This window comes from Cuculus canorus, chromosome 4 (assembly GCF_017976375.1).
Source record: "Cuculus canorus isolate bCucCan1 chromosome 4, bCucCan1.pri, whole genome shotgun sequence".
Classification (NCBI taxonomy): domain Eukaryota; kingdom Metazoa; phylum Chordata; class Aves; order Cuculiformes; family Cuculidae; genus Cuculus; species Cuculus canorus.
In genome coordinates, this window is record NC_071404.1 from 79,757,029 (window position 1) to 79,771,255 (window position 14,227).

Below are 14,227 nucleotides of genomic sequence, written 5' to 3' on the forward strand. Positions count from 1 at the left end.
AGCGTGGTGACAATGGGTTGAAACCCCATTTCCATGCACAAGCTGGCGTAACTGTACAGGGGGTCTGGTTTCACAGGGATGAGGCTGTGTGCAGCCCAGCGGGCTGCCAGCAGGGAAAATATCCCAAAGCAGGAGGCATGCAAGGTGGGGGCCCAATCAGTGCTGTGGAGACCAACGGCTCTGTGCAAACTGAGGTCCAGGTACCACCATCATCTGCTGCTGTGTAGTTTGGAGTTTGCCATGAAGCACCTGGACCTGCTGCAAAGCTTTCACAGTTCCGGAGGAAGCTGTCTGGACCTTCAGGTTGGACACACTTAAAAACTTTGCACACTTAGAGGCTTCTTGTCTCTTCCTGAGAAAAGCTGAGGCTGATCCCCAGCGCTGACCCTCCTGTATGTCAGAAGAGCACAAGTCGGTCCCTGATGTGAAACTGATGTCAGAGTCTGGAGGGCTTCAGCCCCTATACGGAGTGTTTTCTGATTACTCCTCACCCCTGGGTTGTAGGCCATGCGGGAATCACTCCCCGCCCCCTCCACCCCGATGCTGTTTGCTCCATCACCGCCCCTGTCCTTGACAGCCAAAATCTGCTTGCCCCCCCGGGCCTGTTCGAACACCCCCAAACCACGCGAGATGCTTACGCGGCATCCCCTGACCTCCGTTCACCGCAGCCGGGAGCTCTCGTGGCTCCACCTGGATCAAATTAGTTGCGGGGGCGAGGCGCTAATTACTCCTGACTTTTCGTCCAGGGCAGTTGCAGCCTTTGGCTTTCCCGCACTGGGGGCAGTGGTCGGGTCCCCTCGTGCCCGTGCAGGCTCCGGGCTCCGCTCGGGGCCGGGGGTGCCGGGGCTGGCGGCGGGGGGGTGCGCGGCCCCCGGGGGCGGGCGGGCAGCGCCATCTGGCGGCGCCGCCGCGGGGACGGGCCATGCTCGGGGCTCGGAGCAGCTCCGGTTCTGCAGCAGCCCCAGGGCCGCTCTCGGGGCTCAGCGCCTCCCTGAGAGGCTAATAGAGGAGGAACAGGTAATGCTGCCCCCATTCTTGCTTTCATAGAATGGTTTGGGTGGGGAGGAACCTGAAAGCCCATCTAGTTTCAACCCGCCTGCCGTGGACAGGGACATCTTTTACTGGGTCGTTGCTCAAAGCTGGGTTTTAGGTCCCAAGGCTGCTGGGGCGTTCCTGCGTTGCCTCTTCTGGCCCCTAGGATTTGCCTGGGGGTGGATATTGCAGGAGCTGGCTCATAGCTGCAGGGGCTTGGGCACCTCAGGGCATCGAGAATCTTGTGGATTAAGTCCATATACTTTATTGTGTCTCGCAGCCCAGCAGCTTTGTGTGGTGCTGCTGCTGCCTGTGTCCTTGTCCTGCCTTGGCAGCACCCTGCTCTTTCACCCTTCCGTTCCATCCTGGTCTGTGGGTGTGGTGCAAAACCCCGGGGCTTTGGTCAGGGGGGGCCTGTTTAGGCTCAAGGGTGCCTACCTGCACAGTCAGCACCTTAAAAATATTGTCACACAGTGCACGCATGTTGCAGCAGGAACCCTGCAGTGTTCCTGGTGTGCAAAGCTCACAGTGTTCCTCCATGTAAGCACTTGCATGCAGGACGTTTATTTCAAGATGTAATGCTTTATTTTGGCAAAACCTGTTACCAGGATCGGGAGGGATAAATAAAATCCCAGGCCTTACTGATGTTACCTACACAAGCAGGACATCATGTAGTCAGGGCAGGCAGCATGCTCCGTCCTGAACAGTTGTCTATTGTGGGAAGAAGGATGGTGAGTAGTTCCCTCTGACCGGTGGGTCCGAGTGTTTGGCACAGAGGGGCCTTCACTCCACAGAGCCTTCCTCGGGGGCAGCATTAGCACCACTGTCCAAACACTGCTCTTTTGTCACCTTACAGCCCTGCTGCATGTGGCAGAGGAAGGAAGGGAATCTCCTTTCTCTTCTTTCCCTGTCTGTGGGCTGATGCTGTGCCCCATCGCTGCGCGTGAGCAGCCGCTGCTGCCGGAGGTGGCCAGCTGGGCTGCAGCACCAGCCAGACTGGTCAGCCTTCCCTGGCATGGGATCCTCTCCCAGCATCACAGCCAAGACAAGGCAACACCAAGGCATGCCCTGGGTGTTTCCCTGGGAGATGCCTGCTCTTGTGAGCCTGCACGGACACATGCAGCTGTGTGTGCGACCAAAACCAACCCTGTGAGGTGCGTGTTCAGCACACCGCAGAGCAGTGGAAGGGGTGAGGAAAGGCAGCCTTCAGCCTCAGCCTGCTCCAGTGCTGCCAGGGGAGCCCCTTACCCGCCCCCTACAGTGCTCAAGGCAAGGCTGCTCGGTCTCTGTTCAGGACACGCTGTGAATTATAGCAAGTCCAACAAATGCTGACATTAATGCTGTCACCAGGGTGTAGTGGGCAGGCTCACATCCTCAGTAGTTATTTGAAAGCAGATCTAAATTGTGGTTACTCTAATCTGTGTCAGCAATACGCATGGGCAGATCTGTGGTTTGGGAGCTTTTTTTATTTGTTTTTAATACAATAAGCAGCGGTCAGGCAGCAAAGCAGGAGCTCACAAATGGCCAGGAGCAGCTGCTTGCCTTGGGGCCTGATCCTGCCCCCACCAAAGCAAGATGTGCCTTTGGTTCCACGCAGCAGCAGGTTCTGCTGTGGATTAGGACATGAGCAGTCACACATAGGCAGCTGAATTCCCCAGATGCATGAGCATCGGGGCTGAGCTGTCTACTTTGACGCAGATTTTTGTTTTAGGAGTGGATAGAGGTGTCTGAGTGTCCATGGGAATGTGCTGCTGGGCTGGGGTGCTGCAGAGGAAAGCTATACTCAGGCTCTTGGATCTGTCTGTAGCTGTGGCTTTGCAGGAGCAGTAGGTGACAGGTTGGTGTTTTTCAGCAGTGAGGCTGGTGAGATGGCTCCCAAGTGGCTTTGTGCTCACGGGAAAGGGATGCATGTAACTTGGCAGCACCTGGGTTCCCCAAAGCACCTGGGTTATGGTCTTAATTGAATTAAGCTGGTTTAATGCGTGTAATAACATATTCTGCTTTGAGCTCTGCGCAGAGCTATTTTGGTGGCCAAGGCTTGCACCTCCCTCCAGGAGCAGGGACACCTCCCAGAGACTTGAGTAGAGCCCTCCTACGCTCCTGCTGCAGGTGAGTCTCTGTTAGGCCACAAATCCTTATTGCAAAGGCTTTTTTTTATGCAAGCTCCTGGAGTGGTAAGGGTGCATTTCCCCAGGGAAGGGCTGGCCCCCAGGTACCCTGTGCCTGCATGAGCACGGGGACACGGTGTTGCTCCTCATTCCCCTGAGAGGCTGAATCCAGCATGCTGTTATTCTGCTAATACTGTGAAATGAACCTTGCTGTGAGTGAAAAAAAACAAGTGATGATGAAGCCCTGGCGTGCTTTCCCCACGAGGCTGTCTGGTAGGGCGCTGCTGTAGCCTGGCTGGAGGCTGTCATATCCATACACGTACATCCCATGGGAAGCAGGGGTGGTTCCTACAAACACAGGGCTGGTGAAGCGCAGGGCAGCTTGGTGCAGCCAGGGCTACAGCTTCACACACAAGCTCACTGAGCAGAGCTTCACTGGCTTGTTTTATGTCTTGTCACATTTTGCCTTGCGTGTTTTTAAGGAGCAATTAATACAGTGCTGAGCTGAGGTTTGAAGAGGGGAGTGTTCCTGCTGCGGCAGAGCACAGCCCATGTTAGACAGCAGCTTAAGCAGAGGCTCAGAAGAGCTCCTTCTCCTATTCAAACAACGAATTTTACACTTGAAACTCAGCTTATCCTCTCCATTTGCTAAAAGTTCTCTCTGTAACCAAGCCTTTAATAATTTAGGTAACATAACATCAGCATTAGGCTTCAGAAGCTGCTGGTGTGTATGTAAGGGCTGCTACTGCCAAAGGCAATTACACTGGATTACTCCAGGAAATTGACTATTACATCTACTTACTTATTTATTTAAATTGAAGCCTCCTCTCTCCTTTTTTTTTTTTTTTTTAACTGAGTCATGCTACAGGGGTACTTGGACTATTTCAATTTAAAGTCAATGCCTAGTGTTAATTAATAGGTTCGAATGAAAACAACCCAAGATGATGTAGTTCATTCACAAAAGACTGCTTGGAAGTTTTCTTTCTTAGGGTTTGAAGATGAAAATATGGCATAAGGACAGCATCTTGCCCGATGCATGCGGCCCGTGCATCGGCTGGTCTGCCAGGGAGGCAGCAGTCACCAGAGGAGGGCGATGGCATCCTGCAGACAGGCTGGAGCCCTCTCACCCCCCCAAGACAAGACCTTTACTCTCAGGTACCGTGACGAGGTAGGGAAATATGGGAAGTACAGTGGATGAGACTGGAGAGGACTTAGTTGTGTCTTGGTGCCATCCACTAAGGGCTGTGAATACAGAGCTGTGGAGTTGCCACCGACAACAGGCCTAGAGGACCAACTTGGGCAAGCCCACCCGGCAGGTATCACCTTGGTAGCCTTTCCAGCGGCCACACTGTACAGGATTTTGGGTTTTCAGGGATTTCTTCGTTGGGGTAGTGGGGAATTGGTCCAGAGGCATATTTGAGCAGAGGATGCCTGACAGCTAGGGCAGCACCAGGAAAGCTGGTGGAAACTATAGAGGTGGACAGTAGTGGTAAAATTTGTGCGGCTGGGCTTGCTGGTGGATCTCCAGGCATGGCAGATTTGAGTGGGTTTCACCTCCTGGGACTGGCACGTGCCTCCTTCCCGCCTCCTGGGCTGCTGCTGTGCCCAGTCACTCCCCTGATGAAGACTTTAAATGTTTTTGCATTCAACTTAATCTAGGGTGGTGGAAGGTACTTCATAGTCTCCTTAGTCTGCATGGAGAACAGCATTTTCCCGAGGGCTGATCCTTTGGCAGCTGCAGCCTTTTAAAGCATGATGCAAGAGGTGAGATGGCTCTGCCTCTGTGTGTGCCTCAGCTGTGCTGATGTATGAGGCCTGGTGCAAACACGAGGGAGAGGTTCATAATGCCTTTAGGTCCTTGTGTTTCTCATTCATGGATCTGGATTTGGAGTCACTGCCTACGTGGAATTAAATAACCAAGATGAAGTTGGGAAGTGGAAGTCATAGATTTTACCAAGCCGATCACTTCAGCTGGAAGAAGTAAACAAGCATTGAGTACTCTGAGGGTCCTTCAGGTATGTGTATCTATATATAAGGCTGTCTATATATATACACATTTATGTATCAACTTGTGTGCATATATCTGTATTTGTATGTATTTATATCTGTCTGTGCTGATGAATAGTTTGAGATTGCTGTAATGTTGTTGTGAGATCATTTCTGTTGACACCAGGCTGTGCCAGGTGTCAGTCAGGCTGGATGCAGCCCCTTAAGTGTGCATCCCTCCCTGTGCCCCTGACCTTCAGCTTTCTCTGAAGGCGAAGGTCACCCTCTTGCATGCCACCAGCCCTTACTCCTTCCTGCCAAACCTGATCCCCAGGCGTGCAGGCCAGCCGAGCTCACTGGCCAGAGCCGACCCTGGTGATGGCTGCGGAATGTTTTCTGGGTAGGGTTTAGGGGGACACCCTAAATTTGCGATAGCAGGAAGGACACGTAGCTGCAGGGTTTAGGCTGCGTGCCGGGCAGGGCGAGTCTGGCTGATGTCGCGTTTTGTGGCAGTGAGGTTTTTCCTGGAGGCTTCAGGAGATGTGTGGGGCGCCTGGAGCAGTCCCAGAATGCTCGAGGTGCTGTGCTGGCTGGGGTGATGGATGGCCTGTTATCACGGGATCTCCTCTCGAGCCGTGGTTCTGTGTGGCAGTTGTCTTTGTAATTGGGCAAAACTACGGTGGTGGGTGCTGGTGGGGCACCAGGCACGTGTCGGGGCTACTGCGCTGGCAGCAGGAGGCCGCAGGGCTGGCATCCCCCTGCCCAGGAGCCACAGGGGGTGCTGCGCGCGGGCGAGGGCCAACGCTTCCGGGCGCGCCCTCGAGATGCTGTGTGCGGATCTATGGGGGGAGCCCCTCGCTGGCCCCCAGGGCTGCTCTCCGGGGCCAAGCGCAGCACGGCCACTTCGTGCAGGAGCGCAAGTGGCTTTCCCGCTCGGAGTGCAGCCTCCAGCCCCCCGGTCGGCTCTCACGCCCCTCGCCCCGGGCGGGAGCTGGGCTGCCGGCGCAGCTGCCGGCTGTCATCTCCCCGCTCCCCCGGGCTCGGGGGCTGCAACCCAATCCCTTCCCGTTCCCGAGGGTTCCGCTGAGCCCCGTCCCGGCCGCGGGTGAAGCCGCTGACAAGGTATTTCTCGGCGGTAACCCGAGGCGCAGCCCCAGCGCCTCCGTCTCGGCGGGGCGGACAAGTTAATTCCCCAGATTTATGTGTCCTCCCCCCGTCCCCGGCATCTGCCGCGGGGGGCAGCGGGCGCTGCGGGGCCGGGCACAGGTGCGGGGCCGCTGCCCGCGTATAAAATCCCCGCGGGGAGGGGCGTCCCGTCCCTCCGTGCCCGTTTCCCCCGCGGCGGAGCGGGATGCGGCGCGGCGCCCGCCCTCCCTGCCGCCGCCAGCATGAGCCTGTCCTTTCTCCTCCTCCTCCTCCTCCTCGCCCTGCCCGCCCGCGCCCGGCGGGGGCAGGTGCCCGGCGGGGCGCAGCCGCCCGCCCGCAACGCCCCCGAGCCTTCCTTCCCCTCCTCCTCGTCGCCGGCGGCGGGGCCGAGCCGCTTCCCGCGGAGCCGCCCGGGGCGGCGGCGGGGCCGGCTGTACTGCAGGGTGGGCATCGGCTTCCATCTCCAGCTGCACCCCGACGGGCGGGTGGACGGAGCCCACGATGCCAGCCCGCTCAGTGAGTGACGGGGACGGGGCGCGGGGGGGGGGCAGCGGGGGGCTCCCCCGGGGCTGCAGCATCCCCACGCCGCCGGGCGCCTCCTCTGCAGCCCCTCCATCCCCGCCGGGGAAAGGTGAATTTGGGGTGTTGAGCTCGGGTGGGACGCTGCCCTGGGGACGAAGCGAGCTCTGCCCGTGTCGCTTTGGGAAGCGCCGCCCGGCGGGGTGGGCATCCGCCTGGAGGAAGAGAGTCCGTGGGGATCGGTGCGAAGGCGCGAGATTTGTGGTCCCACGGCCGCACCTCACCGGGCTGCTACGGGGAGGATGCTGCAGCGGGGTCTCCCTTGCACCCTTCTCCTATCTTTTCCTCATGTAACTTTTCCATCCTTCCCTCTGCATTCTCATTCTTCCAGCACAGCGATAGGATATAATTGGTTTAAAAATAGGACTGAGGCTGACGTTCCCCTGAGAGAAAGCTGTGCTAACTCATGGCTTATCCTTTGGGTCGGAGTTGCTGTAATAGCCTGTTAGAGGGAATGAAATGGCAGGCAGGGATGAAAAATCACTTAAAGAACTGCAGGACTTGGGCCCGAGGTCACCCTGGCAGCACGTGTGGCTTCAGCTGTCGGGTGTGCTTGCAGAGCAACAGCCGTAGCTGGCCTGGACCAAATAATTCAAGTCCTGGTCTGTGCCATCGCCCCTCGAAGAAGGGCAGCCCACAGGCAGGGATGCTGGGAGGCCTGCAACCCCACTTGGGGTTTTGAGGAACACTGTGGGTGCCTGGCTGGGAGGGGTATAGGGGCCGCAAAGGGTGTGAGTGGGAAAATAGGGCATCCACGCTGGGGCTGTTCTGGGAGATGTAAGTTTGGAGGGGCTGCCTGCACCGTGCCACGCTGGACCCTGTCCTGCAGTGGCATGGCGGAGGGTCTTCTCCCCCAGGAGGTGCATGCAGACTTGATGCCACAGCTGTCTCGCAGAGACCTGGATTACGTGAAGTTCCTTCCTCTTCATTTTTTTCCCCCCGAATAGATGACAGCAGCGCACCAGCTTTGCATTCCGAACCGGAGCCGGCTCTGGCCAGGGGCATGTGGTAGTGATGGGGCTGTGCTAGGGTGTTGCCCCAAGGAGCCGTCCGCCGTGGGCAAGAAGTCAGCCATTGGCAGGGAGGCCTAAGCTTTGGCCCCTGGAAAACTGGGCTTTACCCAGGGTACCCCAATAACTGGGGGCATGTCCCTCAGCAGGTTTTGGGGTGCCCTCAAGGACAAGGAGGGTGCTGGAGGGGGTATGTGCCTTGTTGCATGGGGCTGTGCAACCCACGCCTCTTGGCAGTTGCTACCAATGGGGCATGTGGGGTGAGGAGGGGCAGCCCCCAAGCCTGCCCCTCAGGCCCTCCGTGTCGGGATCTGGACGCCTCTGGGAGCTGTGCTTCCTCCTTAAAATAAACATGGGAAGTGGTGATACGATCCCCTGGCCTCTGGAATTTAACATGTTTGCTTTTGGCACGTTAATCTGCCCTTGGCTGGGGCCGGGCAAGATGCTCTTGAGGGCTCCTTCCTCTGGGGCCACGGAGACCCCTCTGGGGCCACCCCAGGGGTGCAGCCAAGGGTAGCAGCACTCTTTCCCCAGGTGAGAAAGGGCACTTTGGGGGTGGGATACTTACCCTGGCTTGCGGGGGTCACGGTGGGACATTGTGCTGTTTGGGGAAGTGAAACATGTTGGTGCTGTTGCTGAACGATGCTCAGAGGCTGAAGCTTTTCTGTAAGATGGGTTATAGGTTACCCATGCCCCGCGGGGGGCCAGAGCCCCATCCTGCTCAGAAAATACCTGTTTGAGGAGAAAACGTCTTGTTTTCTCATGTCTGGGCTGTGTAGTGCCCTGGTACTGGAGTCATGCTATGAGGAAGGGTCTAAGAAACCATTGGCACGACTTCTAGTCCCAAGCAGTATGTGCAATGCCTTCTGCTTCCAGAGTTCAGTGTGTATGGGAGGAGGACAGGCAAGGCTGACTTGCGCAGGCTGGCTGTAGGCACAAGAGTCTTTTCCTAGCCTTAAGAGGGATTTCCCGAGGGGTCAACTTGCTCTGTCCCAGCCGAATCAGAAATTGTCCTCTAAAATGCAGCTTTTCGTTTTTAGAAATAAAACAAGCCACTATCCTGTAACCCCCTCGTGTCAATGTAGGTCAGTCTGCGGGGTGGAGGGACGGAACAAGAGCGCTGTGCGGAGGCAGGGAGCCGAGGAGCAGGGTCCTGTGGAGAGAAAATGCAAACCTACAAGATTGGGGGTTTTTTTGTTTGCGGTTGTTTTTTTTTTTTTCTTTGTCACACTGATGTGAAAAGAACTGTGATTTATTTTGGGATTTCTGTCATCCTAGGTATTTTGGAAATATTTGCTGTGTCTCAGGGGATTGTAGGAATACGAGGAGTTTTCAGCAACAAATTTTTAGCGATGTCAAAAAAAGGAAAACTCCATGCAAGTGTAAGTAAACCCCCCTGCTAACCAGTACATGTTGTTTATTAAAGGCCTTGGGACACCTTCATGTGCACGTGGCCGCGATGCTTCCAGGCAGGGCCCTGGCGTGCTGAACCCCTTTGGCTCCTGGGAGGGCTCCGCACTGTGTGGCATCAGAACTGCACAGACAGATAGGGGGCAGGTGGAGGCCAGAACGCCAAGGCCCATATCTCGTACTTACTGTATTTAATCAAAAAAAAGTGTGTGGGTTTTTTTTTTTCCCCGCGGTTCGATATTTGCATCAAAAGGACTTGTTCTTCGAGCATTGCTGGTTTATTTTTAGCAGCTTCTGCAGCAGATCGTGCAGACGGTTTTAGCCAAATGTGTCCTGGAGAATGGCATGTGCGGTGCCGAGAGTTTGTCTGTGCCTGTGCGTGCAAGGGTTGCGGCCCAGGAGTTTGGGCTGGGCTCATCTGTCAGGGTGAGATGTCCCCCCGGTGAGTCCATATGGCCGCCCACAGGGTTTTGGGCAGGTGAGGGTTCAGCTTGCGCAGGAGCGTTGCAGGTAGAGTGGAAAAATCCCAGTAACTCTTTGTTTCAGCCGGCTGTTGTCCTGAAGGTTAGAGTCTCCTGCAGGTCTAATTGTGCTTTTTCCAGGCTTTTTGCATTGAATGAATCCTGTAAGTTGATTTCAGTTCTTTTTTCAACTCCAAGATGCTGCTTTGTAGTTTTCTCCTGTTAGTTCTAGAGATCATTTAAACAAATCCGAGTACCTACTGTGCTTATGTGAATGTCGTTATCTTTTAAAGGTGCGCATAAATGCAATGCTCAAAGGAGGGCATTTTTAAGGCAGCATCTTGGGTGACCTGTCCCCCAAGCTGGTTCCCAGGGAGCCTGTTCAGGACTAACAGCCTGGAAGAGGGAAAAACCAATTGCCTGCTCTGTGGTTATAAGCCAAACCTCACGATCGCAAAGTGGATGTTACGCTGCCCGAGACCACAGATTGCCTTCAAGTGAGATTTATGAACTTGCCTCTCTCTCCCTTGAGTCTTATTGGTGTGTTGCTCCTGAAACCTAATGATGCTTAAAGGATGAGCACATGTCTGCTTATTTTAGGAAACAAAGTAGGAGCGGAAACAGCTCCTAGAGGAAAGAGGGAATGTCTGTGCAGAGGAGAGTACGAGGGAAGGATATGGGGCAGGAAACGGGCAAAGCACGAGAACAGCAGTGGAGAAGTAAAGGTTGGAGAGGAGAAGGAAGCAGGCAGAGCGTGATCCCCGGACCCTCCGGTGCTTCCCCTCCCTTGTGACTTACAATGGGTCCCTTATTTGAGCTGGAGTCTGGATTTATGTCCCGGTGCAGGCAGAAATTAAATCAAACCCCGTTGATGTATGGTTAATTGTCAGCACACAGAGGGCAGTGCTGGAGAGGGACCTCAATTAGGTGGGTCAGAGCCGGGGGGTGAGGACACATGATGCCCCACTCAGATGAAAGCTGCAAATTTGTAGAAACTTGACCCAAATGTCTAAAGATTGCTAGGCTAAATAATGCCGATAATGCAAACCTAGCATCTGTTGTTCTTTCCTGCCTTGGCAGGGTGAAGTTATTTCATGGGCTAATGAGTTTTGAGCAGTACAAAGTGCGTCCTGTGCCTGTCACTCAGGGCAGCGCTTTGATACGGGAGTCACGCCGGTGACTTTGAGCTGAACCACAGATAAAAGTCATTCCTGCTGGGATTCGGGCTCCTTCGAAACCAGCTCTTGGGGCCTGGCTTTATCCCGACTCAGTGCTTTACAGCAGCCCTGCTTCTGTTTTTTTTTTTTTTCTTGGTTTTTTTTAGGCAACTTAATTAAATTACCAAGCCGTTTGTTTTTAGAGACACCAGCTTCAGAAAATGACAGTAATCCCAGCAATTATCAGTTGCATGCACAGATGGCTTTTTCCTCGTTGTTAAATCCTTGGTCCCTGGTTTGTACATTTTTAGCATGGCATGGGCAGGAGGAGTTTTGGTGTAGGTCTCAGCAGGGGTTGGCAGGAACCCCAGAGGAGAGATTTGCCTGCAGGAGGCTCAGGTAACACTTTCTTGGGAGTTGTTCCGAGCTGACCTAACACTGCGGTCCTCAGTGGGGCAAATCTCTGTTGGATTTTGATGTCTAATTGACTTCAGGATTGCTCTTCATGATTGTCTCTGGAGCTGCTGCAGAGCAAATCTGACAGCCAGCCAGCGTACTGTGCCTCTGCTGCCAGTCCTGTGCCAAGATAAGTACCTTTACCTAGGCCGAAATGGTGTAGTTGCTGAGCTGAGAGGCTAGGATGTGGGGAAACCTGTCAGTGTGATGGCGAAGCAGCAGCTGATGTGCTTCCTAGGACAGTTTGCTGTCCAGGGGTGAGGTCTTCCCTTTGTGCATGCTGGCTGCAGGTCTCCTCCTTCTCCATGCTGCCAGTGAAATCAGCCCACAGCATACCTCCATGGCCAAGGCTGGGGACCCCCCTCTACTTCCCCTAATCCCACTTTGGGGGGGATGCTACTCTGACTTCTAGGGAGCATGTCCCCCACAACTACTTCAAACAGGAACTTCTCCTGTGATGTTCCAGATGGGGAGCTGGGCAGACCTGCCTTTGCAGAGTGGCATTTCCCCCCAACATGCTGGGCTGGATTGCAAATGCCAATTCCGCTTACCCACGAGCAAAGCAGCAGTGAGCTTAGCCATTTATGCGAGGATATGTATGAGCAGGGCATAAGAACCTTCTCTTACTCACAGCGGTGCTTGCAAAGCCCACTGGAGCTTTCGAATCCTTGGCTGTGGCCAGCCTTGATGCCCTGACCAGGGTAGCCAGCTTCCTCTCCTGCACCAAAACAGCCTGTTCTTGTCATTTGCCCAGATCCCACTCGGAGATGCAGGCCTTATTTCAGTGCCTTTTGCGCTGAGCACCCTTTCAGGTATGCGTTGATGCCTCAGTCAATCCTAAAACCTCTCCATGCAAAGGCTGATGCAGGGTTGTCGTGTCTGAGAACCGCTCTTGTGTTAAGGTTTCACAGAGCAACAAGGAGGCAGCAAAGCCTTGCCTCGGGAAGGAGAATATTCGCACACGGGCAGCAGAGCATTTAAGATGTGTAAAAGACAGGGAAAACAAAAATAAGTCACGAAAGTAAAGTTTCTTTCAAGTGAATAGCAAAAGGAGACTTAATTCCAAGTGCTATGAGGGGGAAAAAAATGCATGGCAGGATGGGACTCTGTTGCTTTTATTGTAGAATTCAGCTTCACTGGTTAAATTAGGAGTTTGGGGATTTTATCTTGTTCTCCGTTGCTGGGAGGTTCGCTTTGAGGTTGAGAGCTCAGCATCCCTTTCAGGCCAGCAGTTTTGAAGCACTGATTTGCAGTCAGGCTGGGTGCTCCAAGCACAGCTGAAGGAGCTGTCGGGACACAGGTACCGTGCTGGTGGTCGGGTTAAAGTCTTGGCAAAGAATTCCACAGGGGCTGGTGGAGGCTGCTGCCAGGTGTCCCAGGGCCACGGGTACATAGCTGGGGCAGTACAGCTGTACTTTTGTACTTCTGCATAGCTTTTTTTTCTTCTCTCCCTTGAAAAAAAAACATGGAGCTCTTAGCTGGCAGCATTCAGCCTATCCTATCAGGCAATGGGAGCCCACCCTCCCAGGTGCCAGTGCAGCCACCCTGTTTATTAAAAGGTGATGCTCTTGGGCTGCAAGTAACTTCTTCAAGTAATTAAGGGACAAAGCGCCTCAAGTTTATTTAAGACAAGAAGAAGGAAAAAAACCAAGTACAATCAGGGCCATATTCAGTCAAGCAATGAAAATCTGCATGCGTGTTGCCTTTCCAGATTACTAAGTGATGATTCAGGGTCCGAGCGAGGTCTGCGGGGGCAGGAACGAAGCTGGAGCAGCGGGCTTAACCCCAGGGCCCTTGGCAGGGCTGCAGCATGGTGGGTAGAGCTGCATCCTTCCTCCTTTTGGTGGAAAGGGCAGGAGGAGAGCTGGGGCAGGAGGGAAGGGTGCTGCTGGGGCAGGCCAAGCTCGTCTTTTCCAAGGAAGTCCAAAATCGGGTGGCAAGTGGTTACTGAAAGTATGTGTTGGGGGGTTTTGCAAATTGCTGTGTGCTTGGTGGCCTTGGACTTGGTTTCCCAGGTGCCCCATGTTGCTGCTTGCCCTTTTGGACCTGGTTTGGGGAGACTTAAACACCCAGCAAGCGTTGTGGGTCAGAGAATGGGTAAAACCAGCCTTTTGGTAACGCTGCTATCTGCTCTGTCCCTGCAGGCTCGGTTCACGGCCGACTGCCAGTTTCGAGAGCGCTTCCAGGAGAACAGCTACAACACCTATGCCTCAGCTGTACATCGCAGCCCGCGCTCAGGCCGCCAGTGGTATGTGGCTCTCAACAAGCGGGGCAAAGCGAAGCGGGGCTGCAGCCCCCGCGCCCGGCCCCAGCACGTCTCCACGCACTTTCTCCCTCGCTTTCGTCAGCCCCAGCCCCCCGAGCTCGCCTTCACCGTCACCCTCCCCGAAAAGAAGCCTCCACCACCACCGAAACCAAAGGTCGCCCCATCCCCATCTCGGAAAAACCCTGGTCCTGTCAAGTACCGACTGAAGTTTCGCTTTGGGTAATGTGTCATGGCAGGGATGCTGGTGCAGGAGATACTGAGTTCCTGGGCGGCTTTTGGGGGTGACCTTGTGGGAGACCAGTGTCCCCTTCTCCCCAGATGGATGTGGGGAGGCTTTGGGTAGCTGTGTTGGACTTGGGGTCTTCTTTTCATCCTGCAAAGTCAATGGCATCCTTGGAGGCGTGTGCTGGGATGACATAACTTGGGTCTTCCAAAGAGTATTCCTGTAGTGAACAGAAAACACTTGATGGACCTTGGTTTAATTTTCTGTTGTTGAAAGAAGCGAAGAAGTACCTCTATGGCGAACATATTTTTCTTACCTTATTTTCACTAGTGACTCTTTTGACAATCATTTTCATACAAGGGATATGTTCAGAGCCAGCCTATTAAGTGTGGG